This window comes from Lepisosteus platostomus, chromosome 5 (genome assembly GCF_059453375.1).
Source record: "Lepisosteus platostomus isolate fLepPlt1 chromosome 5, fLepPlt1.hap1, whole genome shotgun sequence".
NCBI classification, from domain to species: Eukaryota; Metazoa; Chordata; class Actinopteri; order Semionotiformes; family Lepisosteidae; genus Lepisosteus; species Lepisosteus platostomus.
In genome coordinates this window covers 42398736-42417481 of record NC_142615.1, presented here as the reverse complement: position 1 = coordinate 42417481, position 18746 = coordinate 42398736, and the positions used below count along the sequence as shown (strand labels likewise).

Genomic DNA, 18746 nt, shown 5'->3' with positions numbered 1-18746 from the left:
CATCTATTACACATGTAGAACTAAATATAAAGATAAAACTTAATATAAGAAGTCATGACATATCACACATGACGAAGTCTGGTCCAGAATAAACAGTTTACACTGACCCACCTTTATTTACCCTGGTCACTCACTTCTATTAACTGTTTAACTGGGTAACAAATTAATATTTGTTTCAATTTGGGATCTACACCTGGGAGCCCTGAAATGTTGGCCAGAGGGGAGAAGCTGATATTCAGACGTGAGAATATATTAAAATAAAGGATCTGATGTTGTTTTTCACCTGTCTAATCAAAGCTTGTTCAAAAATTATCTGATTATAGGACACACGAGTTTATAATCATACTCATTCCACTTTTTAACCCCGTATATATGCACAATATGAAACGTATATACACTAAATCTCACGTGTGACTCCCATAATATACATTTCTTTACGAAAATTAGGAACACTTACTACAATTATCAACCCCCCATGACGAGGCAATATTTCATACCTTTGTTTCTTTGTGGGTTCACAGTTCTGTCCTGTCGTTTCACACGTAATGTTTTGGTAGTTATCTCAATTTTCCTTTGCAATTATCTCCAAGATCATCATCAACTTTTTGTAAAACGCTATGCACAACTGATATTTAAAGAAAGTCCTGTACCAAAACGTCTTCGTAGGGAAAGACAACTTTTTTTCCTTACGTTAGTCGCTACACGGTTACTCAAAAAATCCATTCACCGCCTTTAAAAAAAAAGTTTCGTTTTTTATTGTGGTTCACTGACATTTCTGTCACAATTCTGAGGGACGCCAAATAAAATTCACTTGCCGGTATAAAGACGCCGGCGAGGATAAGACAGGTATCGAACCACCTGCGTATCTAGCGGACGTTTAAAATAAAAAAAATGGCGTGTAATGTTGCGAAGGGCTACTGTTTTTTTATAGTTTGTCGATTGTAAGGGACGTGGGCCGCGACAGAAATACTGGACGGGGTGGGAAAAGGTTTATTGATGGTTTATTGTACCACAACGGTCACAATTGACTCACCAGCAAAGATGGCGCCGAGGCCACATCGGCTCCCTCCCGCCCTGCCTCGCACCGAAGCTCGAGCTGCGGAGCGCGACGCCAAACCGCCAGTCCACGGGCGCGGGCGCCGGACATAGTCGTCATAAACCCTTCCGAGGCGCAGGAATTATAGATCACTGCAGTTTCTTCTGGACCCGGGTTAGGGACAGTGTGCCCTCCGTGAGAGTCTTCTGAGGAAGCCAGTGTCTCATGGGTGTCCAGGCTTGGTACCATCTGTCCATCACAGGACACACAGACACACACACTCACACACCCTGGACAGGACACCAGTCCATCACAGGACACACACACACTCACTCACACACCCTGGACAGGACACCAGTCCATCACAGGACATACACACACCCTAGATAGGACTCCAGTCCATCACAGGACACACACACTCACACACCCTGGACAGGACACCAGTCACTCACAGGATACACACACACACTCACACACCCTGAACAGGACACCAGTCCCTCACAGGACACACACACACAACCTGGATAGGACACCAGTCCCTCACAGGACACTCAGACACACACACTCACACACCCTGGACAGGAACCAGTCCATCACATGACAAACACACATTCACTCACACACCCTGGACAGGACAGCACTCCATCATAGGACACACACACACCAGGGCCAGTTTTCCCAGAAACCAATTAGCCCAAAAGCCTGTCTTTGGACCCGAAGAACACAGGGAGAACATGCAGACTCCACACAGACAGCCCCCCCCCCCCCCCGGGTCCAGACCCGAGCCCGGAGCCCCCCCGCTCTGAACCCCTCCGTACAGACGGCCGCACACAGCTCCGTTGTTCCCGATTCCCGAGTTGATCTGTTAAAAGAAGCCGGTGTGTTGCCTCCAGGTGACATTTCCTACTGGAGTCAGGACAGGAGGGTCTTCTGTACACAGAAGGGGATGGGGGTGGGGAACAAGCCGCCCAGCCCTGTGGTTGAAGCCGATACCCCGGCTTCTCTCCAGACACAGCTGGGTGAGCTCCTCCAGTCAGTACAGGGGGCTCTACTGTACACAGAGGGTGGCGGGGGTGTGGAACAACTCCTTTTTTCGGGGCCTTGGGGCATTCTTGTTGTGAAAGGCACTATATAAAAAAAACTGAATTGAAATTGAATCTTACAGGTTTGGGTTTTTCAGAGATCTTGTCAGAGATCTTGTCTGACGTGCCCGTTTCAAAAACGTAACGACACTCCTCACGTCCGAGCGCCGCCGGTCTGTGACGTAACGTATCCTTACACAACCATGACGGTTTCATCATGGACAGCACGAAAGCCCGAAAAGTGGTTGACGTTTTAATTTGGCAACGCCACGATGGATCCCAGTTTTTTTTTTATTTTGGAGGCCAAAAAGGACAAAAAAGGAAACGTCCGGAGTGGATCGATGGTCATCTCTGCGGTTGTTCTGATGTTCTGAAAAAACAAAACAAAAAAAAAACGGCTCGCTTGCCCGGTCGTGTAGTGTTTCCACACCCCACGCAAATCAACTTCTCTTCGCCCCCGGGGGCTCGTCACCCCCCGCACCCCTCTCACGTGATAGGGGCTTCCCCCGGCTGTGACGCAATTACCCTACCCCCTTCCGCCAACGTCATACCGAAGGTCGCGCTTCGGGCCGCGGCGATGTTGACGGACTGTCTTGTAGCGTGAGAAGGGTTTAAATTTCGACTTAAGGAGTTGGCCATCGTTATATTTCGCGAGGTATCATACGGGGGGAAAAAGAACATTTATATTTATCAACCTACTAGTAATACTGGGTGGATGTCACGTTCCCCAAAGTTCAGTGCCTCTCTCTAATAAAGTAGAAACGTGACATTAAACTCCGTTCGAAACGGGAGAAATCACCAGGACACGATACAACTGACGTCCGGAAAAGAAAAAAAGAACTCCTATTCCCATTTGTAATGACCCCGTAGTGTTTTTCCCGGTGTGCGCTCATCTTTCGGAGACCCGTTTCTCTCTGGTGTTTTGCTGTTGGAATAAATGCCGAGGTGACCCTTCTGTGTGGAGTCTGCGTGTTCTCTCCAGCGGGTCGTTTCCTACACCGCAGGGGCTGATCGAACCGGGGTCTCCCAATCGTCACAGAAGTGTGTGTCATTTTGGGTGGTGGTGGGGGGGTGCATCGGGGATACTGCGCCCCGAGGGGATAACCTCTCACCTTACTCCGGACGAAGGGAGAAGACCTGTACCTTCACGAGTCCGGGTTGTGAAAACTTCTTCTGGCAGTTCAAAACGTTTCGAAGAGACTACAGCGCTACCCTGTTTTCCATTTCTATCGTGTATTATTATACAGTCATAAGTATCTGTACTGATCACAGATCCCCCTCTCACTACCAGGACTGAAGCCCAGTGCAGCACGAATAATAATAATAATAATTAATCCGTCTGGACTCTCCACTCAGAGCTCTTCCCAGGTCAGGGGGATCCCCTCCAGCCCCCCCAGTGTGCAGCCCCCACGTGGATGATGCTCCAGTCCGCTCAGCACACAGCAGCTCTCAGTGGGGAGGAGAGCAGAGGGATGGAGCCAGTTCAGAGAGGGGGGGTGATAAGGAGGCCATGATGGGTCAAGACCAGGGGGGGAATCAGGCCAGGACACTGGGGTAACACCCCTACTCCTCTCCAGAAACACCCCGGGATTGTTAATGAGCACAGAGAGTCAGGACCTCGGTTTGACGTCTTATCCGAAGGACGGCGCCTGTTTACAGTCCAGTGTCCCCCGTCACTATACTGGGGCATCAGGACCCACACAGACCGCAGGGTGAAAGCGCCCCCTGCTGGCCCCACTCACACCTCTCCCAGCAGCAACCTCAGTTTTTCCCAGGAGTCTCCCCTCCAGGTACTGACCAGGCTTCTACCTGCTGGGCTCCAGTGGGGAGGGGGCTGCTAGCTGGGAGCTGCAGGGTGAGATGGCTGCTGGGCAAACGATGGCTAAAGAGCTTCCTAGGACACCCTGGAGTTCGTGGTCAACTTCCTTCTCTTCAGACGGAGGTGGCTTGAAATCTGTCTCGTTTCAAGGAGTATTGGACACGATGCCCCCCCTGCTTTAGCCCCGCTAACTGGTGGCACGCCGACAACGAGGGCTCTCGGCCTCAATCCATCAACCACAAACTCTCCGGGATGAAAGAGAAAGACAGACTCTGTTCGTTCGTTTCGGGGGGGGAGGGAAAAAACCAAAAGCTTTTTTTAAAAAACATTTTAATGATGCTTAACAAAAGAACAAAAATTACAATACAGATTAATGTCAAGGGACACACCCCCCCCCCCCCCCCATCTTACGATCATCACAGGACCTTAAAATAATACTTAATAATACAAGGTCATGCAGACGATCTGAGGACTCAGGTGGAGATAATGTGAAAGTTTTCCACAGTCCAGTCTGGGGTCCCTCAGCTTCAGTCCAGACTGGGGTCTGGGGTCCCTCAGCTTCAGTCCAGACTGGGGTCCCTCAGCTTCAGTCCAGACTGGGATCTGGGGTCCCTCAGCTCCGGTCCAGTCCAGTCTGGGGCCCCTCAGCTCTGGTCCAGTCCAGTATGGGGCCCCTCAGCTCCAGTGCAGTCCAGTCCAGTCTGGTGTCCCTCAGCTCCAGTGCAGCCCAGTCTGGGGTCCCTCAGCTTCGGTCCAGCACAGTCTGGGGTCCCTCAGCTTCGGTCCAGCACAGACTGGGGTCCCTCAGCTTCGGTCCAGCACAGTCTGGGGTCCCTCAGCTTCAGTCCAGACTGGTGTCCCTCAGCTTCGGCCCAGCACAGACTGGGGTCCCTCAGCTTCGGTCCAGACTGGGGTCCCTCAGCTCCAGTGCAGTCCAGACTGGGGTCCCTCAGCTTCGGTCCAGCACAGACTGGGGTCTCTCAGCTTCGGTCCAGACTGGGGTCCCTCAGCTTCAGTCCAGCACAGTCTGGGGTCCCTTAGCTTTGGTCCAGTCCAGTCTGGGGTCCCTCAGCTTCGGTCCAGCACAGCCTGGGGCCCCTCAGCTCCAGTCCAGTCTGGGGCCCCTCAGCTTTGGTCCAGCACAGTCTGGAGTCCCTCAGCTTCGGTCCAGCACAGACTGGGGTCCCTCAGCTTTGGCCCAGCACAGACTGGGGTCCCTCAGCTTCGGTCCAGCACAGACTGGGGTCCCTCAGCTTCGGTCCAGCACAGTCTGGGGTCCCTCAGCTCCAGTCCAGTCCAGTCCAGTCCAGTCCTTGGTGGGGAAGGCGACTCCGATCTTAGCTGGCACAGAACCAGGAAAGGAACCTGGAAAGAATATTGTTATTGCAGGTGTGAGGGACACAGACACGGACATCACCATGACATCAAACAGCAAGAGGAGACTCCTTCTTGAATCACAGACACGACCGGGCGGCGTCCCCCTGTCTGCTCACCTGCACCTCCTCTTCTTCTTCTTGTCCTTCCCGGCAGCCTGCTCCTCCTCTCCCTCGCTCTTCCTCTCCTGACACACGGTCTCCGCCGCCTCCATCGGCTCGTCCTTATCATCTGTCTCCACCGACATGCAGCTCAGGGACTTTAAAAAGACGCACCAGCACTTCTGAAGCAGAGACAGGAGAGTCACGTTAAGAGTCGGACTGGACACTCCAGGACATGAACACTGCACTGAGAGAGAGAGGGGTTCATACACACACACTGACTGGACACTCCAGTACATGAACACTGCACTGAGAGAGAGAGGGGTTCATACACACACACTGACTGGACACTGGACAGGAGTAAAGAGAGAATCAGAGCATTACCCACTTTCTTTTTCTTCTGTCTCACAGGAGGTGGTGATTGGACCTCCTCCAGCTGGAGTCCGAGTAGGGAGAGAGGGGGCAGGAGAGGGACAGCACTTGGAGAGAAAGAGAGAGACAGGTGAGTCAAGTGTCCCAAGAGTACAGAGACTCTGCTGAGATCACACTCGCAGTGAGTGAGCCTGGGTGTAGCCCACTAATACTGACCCACTGTACACCATAGGACAGAGAAGAGGAGGAGAGAGACACACTGACTGGACACCACAGCACAGAGAGGAGGAGGAGAGAGACAGTGACAGACAGAGCTGACAAGACAGACAAGATGGCGAAACTCCACCACAGACAGGACAGGAGGCAGGGTGGGACCAGCACTGACCTTCTTCCTCTCTCCTGCCGGAGGAGCTGTCTCCACCTCCTCTTCCTCCTGCAAGTCAAGAGACAGGCTGAGAGAGAGACGGGCTGGTGGGACATCGGCGAACAGAGCTGAAGGCAGAGAGCCGGGGAGACAGGCCCAGCTGGGACAACGCAGGACAGACAGAGAGACAGACAGAAAGGAAGGAGAGAGAGACACAAAGATGAAGGCACAGAAAGACAGCAGGCAAAGAGAAAGATTGAGATTGAGGGACAAACAAACCGAGAGAGAGAGCGGAAGGAGAGAGAGAGAGGAAGGAGAGAGAAGGACAGACAGACTGACAGACGGGGCTGAAAGAGAGAGAGACAGAGAGGCAGGGACAGACAGACAGCAGGACGAGAGAGAGACAGAGATCGAGGGACAATAATTTGGTTTCGAAATTTATTCTGAAAATATACAATCATTCACTCCTAAAAAATATCGAGTTCAAATTATACATTATGTACAATATTGTAATCAACATATGGCTAATCATCAAAAATAAAAAAAACTGTACTGGGGGACACAGCTGGCTGTGCTGTTCTGGACAGAACACACTGAGGTCCAGTTTCCACCTCCTGCAGGATCAAACAGCACCTCCACTGGCTCTCCAGTGAACAGAGGGACAGACAGAGAGGCTTCAGGCTGCAGGGTGACATTGTCTCTGTGAGCTGAAAGACAATCAGGACAGAGGATGATATAAGAACACACTCTGTCAAGAATATAGAGCCCTCTAGTGATCCTACTGTAGACCTGCTCACCACCCACAGTGACGATCACAGTGCTGATACTGCTTCCATTAAGGTCCCTCACTGTGTAGTTGCCCTGATCAGCTGGAGTGAGGGAGCGGAGTGTCAGAGAGCTGTTCTGCACTGACACTCACTGTTCGTACCTGGGGCCAGGGAGCCCTGCGCTGCTCAGTAAGACTATACGATTCCGGACAGATCGTGCAGGATCAAACAGCACCTCCACTGGACCAGCAGTGTGGAGGGGGGAGACAGAGAGGCACCAGGCTGCAGGCTGTGGACTTCTGAGTGAGCTGAAAAGGGACAGGTAGAAACATGTTGAATATTTAGTTTTACAACAATACCTTGAGTTTGGACTGCGATCAGCTTCATTTTGTATTTCAGCTGTGAAAATGCAATTTCAAAAATGCACGCCACAGTCATGTTAGGTTCAAGTTACAGTTGCATCACAACTCAATACATTTGCAATTCACTTCTGAGATAATTGTTCCTGGTGTTTGTGTTGTGTATGCCTTGCAATGGAGGGGTGAGAAATAATGGACTTATTACATTATAATGAATAATAATTGCTTACACTTATATAGTGCTTTTCTGGACACTCCACTCAAAGCGCTTTGCAGGACATGGGGACTCCCCTCCACCACCACAAATGTGCAGCATCCACCTGGATGATGGGACGGCAGCCATAGTGCACCAGAACGCTCCCCACACACCAGCTATGAGTGGGGAGGAGAGCAGAGTAATGAAGCCAATTCATAAATGGGGGTTATTAGGAGGCCATGATTGGTAAGGGTCAATGGGAAATTTGGCCAGGACACTGGGGTAAAACCCCTACTCTTTTCGAGAAACACCCCGGGATTTTTAATGACCACAGAGAGTCAGGACCTCGGTTTTACGTCTCATCTGAAGGACGGCACCTGTTTACAGTTTTTCCAGTGTCCCCGTCACTATACTGGGGCATTAGGACCCACATGGGCCACAGGGTGAGAGTTCCCCCTGCTGGCCCCACTAACACCTCTTCCAGCAGCAACCTTAGTTATTATTGTGAAGAATGAAAGAATATTAGGAACATGAAAAGGTTGAATGTTTTAAATGCGTTTTTTTACTGAAACATCCGCTACAGAGATGCGCACACACGTCATTACAAACGCACACCTGCACAGAGACGTCCTCAAGCGCCTTGTTCACAATTATGGGCTCCAATAGGAACAAAAAACGCCAGCCTGACAACTCGAGCATTCAAACCAAGAACCCAACACGTACTTATGTTGGCAGCCTGTGCAGAAAAGCAGAAAGAACCACAAGCCTTCTCTATTGGGAGGAAAAACACACAGTCCCTCTCTCACACTCCTGATTTCCTTAAATAGCTCATTCTTCATCTCTGGCTCCTACATACAGTATAGCAGCGCTCAGTCTGCTTTGAATAAGCCATAAATCTAAGATTTGTTTTATCTGTTCCTCTTGTCTAGGCCTAGAGCTGCTTTTCATAAAAGAGCTGTTTGCATAAATAGCTAGGGTTACAGCTGAAGACACCAGCTTCATCCCCCAGTGTGTTATACATCGGGAGCAAGAGAAGAGGGCCAGGCCGTGCCTTTTCATAGATTTTTCTTCTGAAAAGTCAGTTTCTCAGAGGCAGATTTAGCCCCTCATGCAGTGTAGAGAGATAGACACGCCCGCGCGCGAACAGTTAGAGCTGCACCCTCACACAGAGTCAGACCCGCACAGACACGTCCTCTTGTTTAAACAAATACACAAACCTGACGGCGCTCACAATGATCCAGACACACACACACACACACACACACACACACGTGACATCAGCAGTCACTCTCGCACACTGGACCCCAGCTCAGTCCTCACCTCCAGCTCCTGCGAACCGCTTCGAACAAACTGTATTAAGAAAATTAGGTTGCGTTCCGGTAGCAGGCCATCCTGGGCACCAGTGTGAGTTACACACTCATTTGTAAAAGCCCTTCTGCATCGTCGGGCATGCTTCACAGTTCTGGACCTGGGGTGTGGGTGCTGTCTGTGTGGAGTTTGCATGTTCTCTCCCTTGTCTGTGGGGGTTTCCTCCAGGTGCTCCAGTTTCCACCCACAGTCCAGGGACAGGCTGCCACTTTCACTGGGCAGTGCACCGTCGCCGTGGCAGCATGGTGGGTCGGATCTGATTTCAGTCTTTATTTCCTTTTTTAGAGATCCTGTAACCAGGACCTGTTCACTGCCACGACGGACAGGGAAGCACGTCATCACTGGACATCCTCTTACCTCCTGTGGCAAAGGGCAGCTGATGAAGCTTTGTGCTCGCCAGATCATGGCAATCGCCACTCCACCCAGATCCTGGCTCAGCACAGGGCACCTGGGTTCACTCCCTTCAGACTAAAGAGACTCAGTTCCTCCGGCCTGTCAGACTAAAGAGACTCAGTTTCTTCAATCTGTCAGTGTGGGACGCCTACACCAGCTTCGAACGCCTGTACACAATACCGCGGACCGCCTGCCAGACCAAATTCTGGGCTTACAGCAAACCACCCATTACATACACCGGTGTCTTCCCCGGGCCACAGGAATTCAGGAACTCACGTTTACTCCGTCATCTCAGGTGATTCTCGTCGGCACAGCCCAATTGCAAATGATCGGCTCCGCGTACAGAAGGAACGTGCGTTTGGTACAAGAGTGCACGAAGGCACCGGAAATACATTGGGAACAAATGACCGGTCGCTCAAGACCTCTGTGAAGTACAGGAGCGTGCAAAACGAGGCTGTTTCCGCCCGGTCTCGAACCGGGGACCTTTCGCGTGTTAGGCGAACGTGATAGCCGTTACACTACAGAAACCTGCAGGGACCGCTGCTGGTGTCTCGCTTGCGTTTCGGGCTGAGAAAGGGACGCGTCACTTTAGGCAGGGGGCGCTGGAGAAAGGAACAAAGGGCGCGATGAAACAAGATGCCGAAACCCGGGATCGAACCAGGGACCTTTAGATCTTCAGTCTAACGCTCTCCCAACTGAGCTACTTCGGCTGTGCGCAAAGCCCACAGCCACCTGCTCCAGCCTTCCTGTGTTGTGGCATGAGCGCACCAAGAGTAGCGGGAGAGTGTTGCAGGAACGTCACTCAGAAGGAAAGCCACCCAGCTGCGCCCTCTGAGCTCTGTCCAGCGCATCTTCCTCGCATGGACTCCTGCCTGCGACGGGCAGGAAACAATTAGCAAGAACAGAACAACACCCCATGGGTGTCTCATGACCACACCTTAGGTTGTGACACGTGCAGGTGTGAGGGGTTGCCGGGCTACTTTGGAGCAGAGCTTGGGCGGAGGGGGGGCGGGAAAGCAGACAAAGAGGTGACACCTCAAGGTCTGCACGATCACAGCTCTCCGCCGCCCCAGGCTTCCGCTCGATAAGCTACTGGACACACCCGCCCCTCCTCACACAGACCATGGAAAAGCCCCCGAGTGGGAGGGCTCTCTCTTCCTTCCAGGAGCTCTTGGACACGATGCACAGACAGGGCGCGGGGAGCTGCCGCCTGCAAACACGGCTCCAGGCAGGACTCCACTCCGCAGGAGCCGCAGAGCAGAGGAGATGGGGGCAGCTTAGCTCCTGTGCAGAGACCTGAGCTGTTGTTGCTGCGGACGCTGTCTTTTCTGCACTCGGGGTAGGAGTGAATGTTGAGTTGCCCTTAGAAATGAAGCAGAGCACTTCAACGGCACGGGTGTGTGTGTGTGCGTGTGCCCTGGTGATTCTGGGAGACAGATCGAACCTGGGCTAAAAGAGAGGGGGCTTAGCCCTCTTCCATTTGCTAGTTCAAAGTTGTACAACCCATTTGTATCTGCTAAGCGGCGCAGTCGTCGTGCACAAAGAACGCTTTGAAAAGCGTCCAAAGCAAGTCATTCCGAGTTGGTCGTTTGTGTTTTCCGTTCAGACGCGAAATGCTGAAATGATCTCTCGGCTCCTCGGTTGTCATTTCTGCTCCGTAAAGGGATCACAGCACGCGTCGGCTTCCAGCACGCTGGGTCGGGACATGATGCCGGGGGTCGGTGCGTGTGATGTCTTCCTCGTTAGTATAGTGGCAAGTATCCCCGCCTGTCACGCGGGAGACTGGGGTTTGATTCCCCGACAGGGAGTAGCTTTTCTTTCACCTCCTTAAAAAAAGGACTGCCTTTCACTTCTCTGTTTTCTTTCACAGCGTCTTGCACCTTTTCATTGCTCTCGCTTTCAGAGCCTCTGCACGGCACACGACTCGACATCAGGAAGCACATTGAAGTGAAAGCAGGAAGCGCTGCGACATGCACTGTGCAGATCCCGCCACACTAAGAGGTGAGTGGGTCTGTTCGATGCACAAAGAATGCTTTGATAAGCGTCAAAGGCAAGTCATTCCGAGTTGGTCGTTTGTGTTTTCCGTTCAGACGCGAAATGCTGAAATGATCTCTCGGCTCCTCGGTTGTCATTTCTGCTCCGTAAAGGAATCACAGCACGCGTCGGCTTCCAGCACGGTGGGTCGGGACACGATGCCGGGGGTCGGAGAGAGCGATGTCTTCCTCGTTAGTATAGAACCTGTCACCTGTCCCCACCTGTCACGCGGGAGACCGGGGTACATCAGGACGCACATTGAAGTGAAAGCAGGATGCGCTGCGACATGCACTGTGCAGATCCCGCCACACTAAGAGGTGAGTGGGTCTGTTCGATCACAGCGCTAGGCGAATCCCCAATCCCCTTTTGTGCCTGGCGACAAACGAAGTCTGTTTCCGCCCGCTTTCGAACCGGTGACTTTTCGCGTGTGAGTCGAACGTGATAACCACTACACTTCGGAAACGGTGGTAAGACGTGCCCAGCGGCCCAGCGCTGAGCTTCGCCAATGCGATTTAGCTGCTTCCAGTGCCTTTATTGGAGTACGCTGATGGACCGTGCTCTCTCTCCAGAGACCAGCACGCCTGTCATGGACGGAGCAGGAAAGGCGGCGCCACATTCTACAGCCCTCTCCACGCAATCGACGAAATCGGGCTACTGAAGTGGAGAAAATCGCCTCTCCAGAAAGTGCAAATATCATCTTGGAGAGTATAAATCCTATTGCTGAAGGTCAGTCCTGTCTACCAGAGTAACCCTCCCACCTCCTGCAGCGATGATCAGCTCGTCTCACACGCGAGAAGTTTCGTCTGGAAACAAGCGCCCCCTCTTCTCGCACGTTTTGCACGTTCGAGTAGTTTTAATGCGGCTCCTTCGTACACGGTGCTGATCTTTTGGAAAGCAGGAGGCAAAACTGACACGTTCCCATACCGGGAGTCGAACCCGGGCCGCCTGGGTGAAAACCAGGAATCCTAACCGCTAGACCATATGGGAGCACACAACCCTGCTGTTCCCGGCATCATGCAAGCAAACTACATAAATATGAGAAAACAAGCAAGAGAGTTGTCACTCAGTGTCGAAGGGTCGATGTATACTGGGGCTCAGTTGAAATGCAACGTCAGGACTTTTCCGAATTATATCACACGAAGAGAGCACAGCCCTTTCCGCCCTGCCACGTGTGTATCGGTAGCTCGCCGTGATCGTATAGTGGTCAGTACTTTGCGTTGTGGCCGCAACAACCCCGGTTTGAATCCGGGTCACGGCAGAATAGGGGCGTCTGCTTTTACTACTTGCACGAATGAAGGCAAAAAAAAGCCAATCGGTGTGAACGAACGGCGCTTTACAGAGGAGTACTGCCTGACTGGATCGTTGATGAATGACAGAGGCCACTCCGACCTCTTCTCGGTTTTCTTCAATGACTTACTAAGGATCTTCTTCACATTCGCCCATGCAGGGGAAGCCAGTTACACCAAAGCAAACGCAGGAAAGTGCATTTCAAGCAGAGACCAGGAGGGACTTGTTTACACCGAGAGTGGTCAGAGAATGGAACAATGCGCCCAGCCCTGTTGCTGGAGCCGATTCTTGATGAGATCTTGGGCTCACTAAGAGGCCCCCGCTGGATGCTAATCTTTCTGTTGTTCTTGCAGGTCCTGCGCTGCTTTTGAGCCGACAGAGCTCGTCCTGGTCTGTCGGCACAGCCCAATTGCAAATGATCGGCTCCACGTACAGAAGGAACGTGCGTTTGGTACAAGAGTGCACGAAGGCACCGGAAATACATTTGGAACAAATGACCGGTCGTTCAAGACCTCTGTGAAGTACAGGAGCGTGCAGAACGAGGCTGCTTCCACCCGGTCTCGAACCGGGGACCTTTCGCGTGTTAGGCGAACGTGATAGCCGCTACACTACGGAAACCTGCAGGGACCGCTGCTGGTGTCTTGCTTGTGTTTCGGGCTGAGAAAGGGACGCGTCACTTTAGGCAGGGGGCGCTGGAGAGAGGAACAAAGGGCGCGATGAAACAAAATGCCGAAACCCGGGATCAAACCAGGGACCTGTAGATCTTCAGTCTAACGCTCTCCCAACTGAGCTATTTTGGCGGTGCGGAGAGCCCACAGCCACCTGCTCCAGCCTTCCTGTGTTGCGGCATGAGCGCACCAAGAGTAGCGGGAGAGTGTTGCAGGAACGTCACTCTGAAGGAAAGCCACCCAGGTGCGCCCTCTGAGCTCTGTCCAGCGCATCTTCCTCGCATGGACTCCTGCCTGCGACGGGCAGGAAACAATTAGCAAGAACAGAACGACACCCCATGGGTGTCTCATGACCGCACCTTAGGTTGTGACACGTGCAGGTGTGAGGGGTTGCCGGGCTACTTTGGAGCAGAGCTTGGGCGGAGGGGGGGCGGGAAAGCAGACAAAGAGGTGACACCTCAAGGTCTGCACGATCACAGCTCTCCGCCGCCCCAGGCTTCTGCTCGATAAGCTACTGGACACACCCGCCCCTCCTCACACAGACCGTGGAAAAGCCCCCGAGTGGGAGGGCTCTCTCTTCCTCCCAGGAGCTCTTGGACACGACGCACAGACAGAGCGCGGGGAGCCGCCGCCTGCAAACACGGCTCCAGGCAGGACTCCACTCCGCAGGAGCCGCAGAGCAGAGGAGATGGGGGCAGCTTAGATCCAGTGCAGAGACCTGATCTGTTGTTGCTGTGTACGCTGTCCTTTCTGTTCTCGGGGTAGGACATCAGGAAGCACATTGAAGCGCTGCGACATGCACTGTACAGATCCCGCCACTACTGGGCCCGATTTCCCCGGATCGAAACCGGGCGGAAACAGGCCCGTTTCGTTTGTTGCCACGCACACTGTTTGGGGATTCGCCTAGCGCTGTGATCGAACAGACCCACTCACCTCTTAGTGTGGCGGGGTCTGCACAGTGGATGTCGCAGCGCATCCTGCTTTCACTTCAATGCATGTCCTGATGTACCCTGGTCTCCCGCGTGACAGGTGGGGATATTTGCCACTATACTAACGAGGAAGACATCGCTCTCTGCTTAGTGTGTAAAACACTTACTTGCAGCATTGTGGGTGCTGTGGTTTAAATGCTATTGGTTTGTGAACAGAATACCCCTATCCAAGTACATTGTGCCACATTAAATAAACACACGAGAAAAAGAGATTCAGAACGCAAAGCTGTGTCAGTGTTCTGTGTAAAAAATCGGTTTGAACATCATGGGAGCTGTTTTTAATAAGCTGCTGAGTAAAGAATATTTTAATCTTCCTGCTGTCAGTAGTATTGTGAATATAGTTGACTCTTACCCGAATGAAAACAGAACGTAAAGGAAGGGTTTCAGAATTCAGACAAAGCTTTATTCCCGTGCTTACACTCTGAGTAATTGGAGACTGCGCTATTCTGTTGCCTATGGTCATATACGGGTTTTTCACATGAAGCCATATTGAACAGTATTTCTCGCGTTGTGAACTTGTGCACACAGCGGTCCCCCGGGTTCCAGTTAGTGCGTAATTACGCATCGATGAAAAACCGGAGGTTTAAAAAAAGATAATTAGCTCACTGATACTTTGATGTAGAGGCTGTGGAAATATCCACATGTCGTGGTCTTTTAAATGCATTTGGTTTGAAGGCGTTCTGTGCTTCCGTTGCGAAGATATGGACAAAAGAATATTCGTGCTTGGTCAAACAAATGTCATATAAACGAAAAAGTAAAGGCTGAGAAAGCATTCACAATGTATTTTATACACAAAGCAAGTATTCTCGCGATTCTAAGAGGTATCGTGTAAACGCTACAGGCGTGCCAAAATCGTTTTCGAACTTCAAGCTAACTTTTCCCCGGTTCTGGAGACCAGACCTCTTCTCTGACGAGAAGAAAAGGTCAGGAGCCGCAGTATTTAATGTAAATAAGAGATTTCATTTTTTTTCTGTGGCGCAGCTAGTACCAAACACTTAATCTCGGGGTTGTGAATTCGAGCTCCACGCTGGTAAGAAATCATATAGGTTATGATAAATGTACTTTTTTAAATAAAAAGTAATATTATAAAACTTTCTCGATACCAGTTTGCAGGTGACATGTTCTTTATAAAAATAATCTTTAGTATGGGATCAATAACCGCGCCTGAACAAATATCGGAAAGAATCGCCTGTCACTAAGGTATTTAAGTAAAGTAGAGATATAATCAGAAAACCTACATATAGGAAATGTTAGTTACTTTGTATGTGCTTTAGCGTTTTCTTTTATATACCGAAAAAAAGGTTCAAGGCGTTCTAGTCGCTGTACTCCTCGTAGATAATCTCAACGAAATCACAATACAGTACAGGAGGAGCTCACACAACGAATAGTATTGAACATACCAAGCGTAAAGGCACACTGCACATCTGCGAAACATCACATCCTAGTTTAGTTACAGTGAGATTATAGACTGGAAGCTAGGAAGTCTCAGATCACTTTTTTATTAAATGTTCAAGCAAACCCAAATACCTTTGCAAGAGACATTTCAGAATCCCAGTCAAATCCAGTATGATTGCTGGATCCCTCGAATTCGACAATATCACAGATCTGCAGTCCACGTTGTGCAAGACATACCGCCCAGAGCATTTCTAAGACAGGAAATACATTTTCGTTACGAAAAGAGATATACTGTACGTAGAGTGAAATGGTCTGGTACGAGTCCTAAGTTTGAATAGCTCAAAATAGACGAAAAAGGGTAATTACAGACTCTTTCGAAATGTAAGAACATTAAAGCTGTGCGGACCTTATCTTGATTTACCTAGTTTAATCGTTTTCAGAAAGTGTAATTGTATTATTTTATGTACCCTTGACGATTCTACTGATGTTATAAGTGCTCTTGTTTATATTGAATTTATTTTGTTGTTCAAATAAAAAGTAAAAAAAAAAACATTCCGGATGCGTCTGCTGTAGAAATAAAATGACATCAAAGGCGTTGTACTGTACGTAGAGTTCTGAAGCCTGTTCCACAGAAGAACTAGCTGAGATGAAAAGTTCGATATTCTACTGGCAGGGCTATTCCCATCAACTCAGTTTCTTTCTGAAACAACGTTTTCCAAGAAAAACTTACACTTTGCAAAATTTGAAATAAAATACTCGCTTAAAAGTGCAGATTATCTTTTTCCCAAAAACTGTAAAAGGAGAAAACCGACCCGTTGGAGTCTCTGTCGTACCATTGCTCAGTGCGGTCAGGTCGGGACTAAAACGATAGTAAGGTGCTGGTTCAAGCACATCTAGGCACGCCTTTCTCACTGTTCCACCGTGAACATCATCTGGAGAAAAAGTGGCATGTAATGTTTAATACATTATTGGCCTTATTAATAATTTGAGGGAATATAAATGCTTTGCATGTATCGAATTACAGCACGTAACAACTGAGTACCTGAGTCGATATCACCGGGCAATTTCCAATAACGACCAACATCAGACACTTCAAGAAAAATAAGATTCCATATCTTGGAATGTAGGGCGGAAGAATTCATTTATACTGCTGTTGCATCTTGAGTTAAACTTTTTTAAAAAAATATGACGCAGATTTGCTCAAAATACTTGTAATCGCCTTAAAGAGAGTTTTCATGAAAACGTACATCGGCTAGCTCTCCACTGTTAATTGACAGAACTTTTGAAGAAACTGTTCTTATATAAGCAACATACAAATTAAACATCTTAATGAACATGAAGGGAAATCTATGGAAGCCCGTTTCCGTCAGGGAGTAAAAAAAAAACGCGCTATGGTATCTCATTGTATGTCCTTTTTTACTTAAAAAGGTCTTCTTTAGCTCAGCTAGCAAGACCTGGGTTCGAGCCAATGCAGTGAGGCACGAACAAGGGTGGGAGCTGCGAGGGCACAAGCCCTAGAACCCGAATCCGTTACAATAACAAAAGGACAGACATTGAAATATGGGCTATTTCGAAGTCGCAAATGTGAGATATAAAGTAGGAATTCTGAGTTAATAAGTCGCAATTCTGAGTTGCTAAGTCGGAATTCTGAGATACCATAGCGGTTTTTTTTTTTTTTTACTCCCTGGCGGAAACGGGCTTCCATAGAAATCCGGGTTGTGAATAACAACTGTCACTACACACGATTGAGTTCTTGAGGCTGGCACCTAAGACCACTCAGCCATCCTGACAAGCAGTGGAGGATGCCCGTTGCTTTGTCAAAGGATTATTAACTACTTTTCTTTTCTTATTATTACAGAGATTTCTACATTGCAAGACAATTGACGATTTAGATAAAGGTATATCGTGGTACGCAAACCAGGCACGGACAGGGTTTGAACCCGCGCTCTTCGGTTTACGAGACCGATGCCTTACCACTTGGCCACCGCGCATACAGTTTAATTTTTTTTCCCATCAAGGCTAATACATTTTGAAAAAAAAATCTGTGGGCAAATTGCAATGGCAGGAGAAGTAAAGAATATAGTTCTTCTGTGGAGCTGGCTTCAGACTCTGCTTATAGCGCCCGTCAAATAAAATAGATATTTTATTTTTACAGGAAGACGCATTCCGAAATGTATCTCTGCAGTTTTAGAAAAGTTTTGAATGGTATATTTTATACAACGCAAAAACCGTATTCTAATTGCAGACTGCAGATCTGTGCAGCAATCGTACTACATTTCACTGTGATTCTGAAATACTTCTAGCAAACATATTCAGGTTTCCTTGAACTTTAATAAAAAACTACTTCGCTTTCAATCTCTGGTGTTACTGTAAACTCGGACGTGATGTTCCGCAGATGTGCAGTGTGCCTTCTTGTCTTATTCAAGTTTACTGGATTTGTGAAACGAAAATACAAACTGGACAGTTTCAGACACATGAAGACTCATAAATGTCACTACAAATGACAAATTTGTAGTGTAAATCCGCCAGGCTGATTTACGTGTCTGACAATCTCTCTCCTCCCTCTTCTGCAGTGAGCACTATTTTTTCATTTTCTTCCCTTGTAGTTTCCTTGCTCTTTTACTGTCCCTTTCTCCCACGGAGAGACGGAAAACATGCCGAAATCGTTTTCACCCTGTGTTTGTGCAACGTCAGTGTGTGAAGGGAAAGTAATCTACGCGGCTCCAGTGGCGCAATCGGTCAGCGCGCGGTACTTATACAGCAGTGCACAGCGGAGTCATGCCGAGGTTGTGAGTTCGAGCCTCACCTGGAGCAGTATGGCCTGTCTTTAGCTACCGAAAGCAACCGTCCACTTTAGATACTGTTACTTATAGGTCGTCCTTAACACCTTATCTAACGGGATTGTAGCCTGTTAGGTGTTTGCTGGAGATCCAGTCTAAATTAACATCATAGGAACAGGTAAAGGTTTATTCCACGTCACACCCGAAGAAGGGTCCACGTTGTGTTTCCTTCTCCTTTCAGCATGGAATAAACCTATACTTTTTCCTTTGCAGCTGACGCAGGTCACTACTTAAATTCCCATCAGCTGTGGACCCCCAGCTGATCTCTACACAGATAGATGAGAGATATCTTCTTAGACGAG

General features: G+C 49.5%; 4 non-coding genes across 4 annotated transcripts; 1 reads left to right on the top strand and 3 right to left on the bottom strand.

Moving 5' to 3' along the window:
• Positions 1 to 9868: 9868 nt before the first annotated feature.
• trnaf-gaa (transfer RNA phenylalanine (anticodon GAA)) lies at positions 9869 to 9941 on the bottom strand. Its single transcript has one exon. It is a non-coding gene; the product is annotated as a tRNA-Phe (tRNA).
• A 2239-nt stretch (positions 9942 to 12180) lies between these two features.
• trnae-uuc (transfer RNA glutamic acid (anticodon UUC)) lies at positions 12181 to 12252 on the bottom strand. The gene has a single exon. It is a non-coding gene; the product is annotated as a tRNA-Glu (tRNA).
• Positions 12253 to 17523: 5271 nt separating this feature from the next.
• Positions 17524 to 17595, bottom strand: trnat-cgu (transfer RNA threonine (anticodon CGU)). Its single transcript has one exon. It is a non-coding gene; the product is annotated as a tRNA-Thr (tRNA).
• Positions 17596 to 18324: 729 nt separating this feature from the next.
• trnai-uau (transfer RNA isoleucine (anticodon UAU)) lies at positions 18325 to 18418 on the top strand. The gene is made up of 2 exons: positions 18325 to 18362; positions 18383 to 18418. It is a non-coding gene; the product is annotated as a tRNA-Ile (tRNA).
• Positions 18419 to 18746: the final 328 nt, after the last annotated feature.